General features: G+C 29.0%; 1 non-coding gene across 1 annotated transcript; it reads left to right on the top strand.

The window, feature by feature from the left end:
* Window positions 1-3,746: 3,746 nt before the first annotated feature.
* Window positions 3,747-3,813, top strand: LOC120888790 (small nucleolar RNA SNORD77). Its single transcript, XR_005732476.1, has one exon. It is a non-coding gene; the product is annotated as a small nucleolar RNA SNORD77 (small nucleolar RNA).
* The last annotated feature ends 1,583 nt before the right edge of the window (window positions 3,814-5,396 follow it).

The following is a 5,396-nucleotide window of genomic DNA, read 5'->3' as shown; positions in this document are numbered from 1 at the left end:
ATATACTTTGATATATCATACATAGATGGGATGTAATTTCTCATTTTTTAAGTATACATATTGTAGAATCCTATTGGTCATTCAGTCATATATATACATAAAGTAATAATGTCTGTTTCATTCTACTATTTTCTTATCCCCACATCCTGATTGTCTAGCACTCCTGATTTCATGTTCATTTTTTTTTCTGATACAAATAGAGAGTCAGTCCTAAATTCTGTTCCAAAACTATATATATTCTTTTCTGTTTTAGTCAGAATTCTGTCTGAAGCATGGAAAAACAGTAATTTTAATCTTTAAAAATTTCATTCATTCCATTTCTTTATTGTTGATCTTTTCCCAACTATATTATTCAATAGTAGACACAAATGAAAGATTTGTATGAACAATTAACTTCCAAAAATTTTTTAAAAGATTATAGACACAGAAGCATATAATTTAAAATCATAGATAGAAAAGGGCTATAACTGATAGCAAACTATTGTAAAAGGAAATTACCTTCTTTGAGGAGGAAAAAGGCTTCAAAAATCAGTTGCCCACTAAAGCCCACCCCCCAACCACACACAAAATCAAGAGCCTTAGATTTTTAGCTTCTGTTACTGATCAAACATTCTGTTCATACAAAGGCAACTGGCTGTAAGTCAACAAAATTCACCAGCCAATTGTAACTATTTCAGCATGAGATAGTTAGTTAGATAGGATTAATCTCCTCAAACTATTCCTTAAACCAAAAACTGATTTTCATTCCAGGAATGATTATTTGTAATTAAGACTATTTTGTGATTTGAATTCATAAAGGTATACAAATGAAAGGAGCATTAAGAGTTTTAGACAAAATAGTAATTATAAATAATTAAAGGTTTAATATGTAAAATGAGCACTTTGTCAACCTTGCAACAGGTATCCAACCATCTATCTTCTTACATCATTTTCTTATGATAGAGTGCCATAAGGAAAGGGATTGTAGATTGTCAGAAGATACCAGAAGTCTCAGCATAAGCAAATATAAATGACATACAGAAAGATACAGTGGTGATTGTACTTGAAAAAAAGAGCAGGTCCTCAGAAAATATAATAAAAAACAAACTTCCAACACTGATGTTAAGGAAGAAACAATATGATGTTCATTTTGGAAGCAAACTTGATTGAGAAGCAAAACAGGGTTAGAAAAAGTTATGATGAATAAATGAGTTTTGCAACCTGGTTAGATTTACTGTAAGGACCAAGAAAGGTGAACTAGGTGCAAGACATAAACAATTACATTTTAGAAGCAACAATATTTGTTTAGTTATAGTGGGAGGTTATGCTTTGGAATTTCAATATCAATTATTTTGATGAAGGACAAATTCAGGTGGGAAAATATATTATTATTTGCAATGTTTCTCAGGGAGTTTAGAATCTGAAAAAAGTTCAGATCTATAGAAGGAATGAAGATCTTTGTAATGATAAAACATAAATACTCTTTTATTACTTACAATTATTTAAAGAACAGTTGATTGACACCAAAATTTTAAAAGTTGAATACGGAATTTATAACTTTTAGAAGTAAAAATCACACAAAGAATGTTGTAATATCCATAGCTACTACTATTTATAGCTTAAAATAATAATAAAGGATACAAAAGGATATTCTCCAAATATCTAATTAATTAGAAAAAAAATAAAAGAGGAAAGAGGAAAAAAAGAACACAGAACATAAGAGAAAAATAGGAATGGTTGGTAATATTGTATGAAAATATTTTTAAAGATTATTTCAGCGTGCAAAGCATGCTTAGCTACAATAGAAAAGTTCATTTTTATTTTCTCAAATGGAAGAGTGTCTGAAAAAAATGTATCATTCTTACTCACGTGGGATTTTACATCTCATATTAGATCAATATTTTAATTAAATAAAATTTTGTCCAAAAACTATTTGTCTGAGAGAGAGAGAGAGAGAGAGAGAGAGAGAGAGAGAGAGAGAGAGAGAGAGAGAGAGAGAGAGAATCTTTTTTTTTTTTTTTTTGGTAGATGGACACAACACAATGCCTTTATTTATTTATTTATTTTTTATGTGGTGCTGAAATTGAACCCAGGTCCTGCCAGTGCTAGGCGAGTGCTCTACCACTGAGTGACAATCCCAGTCCCCAAAACTATTTTTTTAAGGACAAAGCTTAGTTATTTTTCCATTATTTATAGCTGTGCAAACATCAGTCTTATAACAATCTCAAACTTCTTATGGAATAAGAATATTGAAACTTTTAACCAGAAGACTATTGACTATCATATAATTAGAAAGATTTTCCTCTGTAATTTTCATTTCTTTCCTTCAGTTTTTTCATGTTCTATACCACTGCACATTTTATTAAAAAAATTCAGAACAACTGAATGAATTTTCTGTTGCTTTCTCATCTATATTTTTAATAGAGTGTGCTTTACATTCTAGCAGGTCTTTTAAACTATTTATCTAAAATTACTGCATAAGGCTTTCACTGAGAAAACAAATTGATTACAAAGGCCAAGAGGAATTTTTGGAAGTACATTTCACTATAAAAACATGAAAACAAAAACTGAGAAGAACAGCAGTATTTATTTCCATCTAATATATTTGAAATGAGCTAAGATAAGAAAAATATTGTACCTCACCATTTAATTTTGCTTTTTGGATTTTTCTGAACAAAACTTCATCTTGAAGAATCACAGTTATAAGCAAAAATAGGTGGTGACTTCAATTACAAATAATGTTTTAAATACTGGATATTTTACAAGACAAATCAAAATAGCTCTAGTATCTGGAAAATAACCAATGGTTTTGTAAATGATTTATCTCAGGAAAGTAAACTAAAAGAAATTGAAGCAGTTTGCATTGCATTTCCACAGCAAGGACAGTATAGAATGCCTTCATTCAAAGATGTTAACAGCCACTCTGGATTGCATTAACTCTCTACCTATGTATCCTAATTATTATTCAAGAAACATCATGTTGCCCCACATCATTGAAACTTGAACCAGATAGTAACACATGAACATGTTAATGCTGTGGGACACCACTGAATTGTCTAGGGAATTCTGCAGCCTTCTGGGACATCTTAGTATCACTTCTTCAAAGTGAATAATCAACTGTTTTACATTGATGCCTTGAAATGACAAGAATTTTATACAAGTCTCTTTGGAGTTTGGAATCAGCATGTGTCATATTAGAGTTTTTTGGTGTATTCCATTCTTGTAATGACCATTAATATTTGTGTTCTAAAAATGTACCTAGATCAGGAGAAAATTCTCCAGCTTTCTAGGATACAAACACAGCTTTCAGTTGGTTTGGATCCAAGTATGCCCAAAGGTGTATTGCAGGTAGGTATACTGTATGTATTCTTTCGGAGATACTAATATAAGAAACATAGAGTAAGCCATGAAAGTTTGGGAATAAAGCAATATCTTCTTAGAAATTAATATTTCATTACAATCAGATAGTAAATTTTGGTAAATCAAAATTATTCTTGGAAGTTCAATCTAGAGCCTGCTCTTCCAGCTATTGCAAAATTTGTAAATCACTTAAGTCCTTATTTGTAAATTATCAATTCTCTTATAAACAGCTAAGAATCTAATTTCTGTATAAGACTCCCTGAAGTGTAAGCTTGAAATTTTATCTCTTTTTGTCAGCTCACTTTCTATGCTATTTGAACTCCAGCTTAAAACAAAACAAATAAACAAATACCCCAAAATCCTCATTGTCCTTGTATGTTCTACTACTTTATTAGGAAAATAAAAAAATGATATGATTGTTGCATAGTTCATCAGATTAAATCATGAAGACATTTTTCATTATCTGCTGTATCTAGAGAAGAAAAAAAGGTGAAAATGTCTCCTAATAGAATTTTCTCAAAAGATGTAATTATATTATGGTTCAAGGTAATACTGAACATCAACACATGTATAATTTCACTTTTAAAATATTAATTTACTTAAGTAATGTTAATAAACTATATTTTGATATGAAATTTTTATCTCCAAGTTGATAAAATTTGCTATCAAATAAAAATAGATTTTTTAGGAAGGGAATAAAGATAAATTCAAATATTGTCTCCAAAATACTTACTCCATCAATAAAAGTAGATTCCATGAGTCATTTGTTTTGCATTTTTTATTAAGCATTACTAATAATATTTAAAAATACCAAAGATTAACATGATGAAATTGAAATTTTACACACACACACACACACACACACACACACACATATATATATATATATATAAAACATTGAACTATAGTGTATCTATTTATTCATAGTATATGTGAAGTTGACATATAGATAATGTTTTATATGTTGAAAAATTAATGGTTAAGTCAGCATAAAATACTTTGGGGTAGCAATTTCTACCATAAGTTATATATTGATATAACAGAAATAACGAAAGAAGATTTTATGAGTACTTCATCTTGAATTCTTGAAAAACATTTCTTGAAAAAAATTTGTTTTCACATTTTGAATATTCATTCTATTTCTGCCTTTTAGAGGACATGAAACTGCATCTATGGTAGTGGTGAAAAAATAATTGTGAGAATTTCAAGGCCCATGTCTTTAATAAAGATGATAAAATGAAACATGGACAGACAAAAAATTTAAGACATTTCAAATTTGTCGATTCGTTATCAACTCCTTTTACTTAGGAATCCTAGAATAGTTTTTTTTTCCTATCTAATGCATTATGAAATTACTTTAAAAAGATATACTAATCAAAATCTACCTTATTAGTCTTTCTTTTTTCTACTTATTTTTAGTTTTCAATTTATATATATAAATTTATATTTATATATATATACATATTTATATATATATATATAAATCTATATATATTGTTTCCTTTCCTTGTTCTCCTTCTGCTATTCTTCATAGACCCATAGCTTTGAAGAGTACTGTCATCTATATATACAAAAGGCTGCCAGGAAGGACAGTCTATTAATTAGTTTAACCAAATACCCAAGACTAGATAATTCATAAAGTTAAGAATTTTTTTTTTTTTTTTTTTTTTTTTTAGTTTTAGAGGCTAGAATGTACAAGAGCATGTTGCTGGCATCTGATAAGGGTCTTCTTTATCATCTTGACATTATAGAAGACATCAAATGATAAGATAAAGCAAGCTGTCTAGCTGAAGTCTTTCTTCCTTTTCACAAGAAGATACTAATGTCATCATGGGAGCCCACTCTCTTGACTTCATCTAATCCTAATTGCCTCTCAAATTTTGCTTCTCCAAATACCATTCACATATGAATTTGGGCATTCAGTTTCCAACACATGAAATTTAGGGGATATATTCACACCATAACAGGTGGTATTCTAGAGTTATTTTTCTTTTTATTTGCATGAGCAAAAAGTTAAAACTCTAATGTTAAATCATTTATATTATATTAAGAGCCAA

The sequence above is a fragment of the Ictidomys tridecemlineatus genome, chromosome 6 (assembly GCF_052094955.1).
Source record: "Ictidomys tridecemlineatus isolate mIctTri1 chromosome 6, mIctTri1.hap1, whole genome shotgun sequence".
Classification (NCBI taxonomy): Eukaryota; Metazoa; Chordata; class Mammalia; order Rodentia; family Sciuridae; genus Ictidomys; species Ictidomys tridecemlineatus.
Note: the sequence above shows the minus strand (reverse complement) of the source record. Positions and strands in the feature narration are given on the sequence as shown.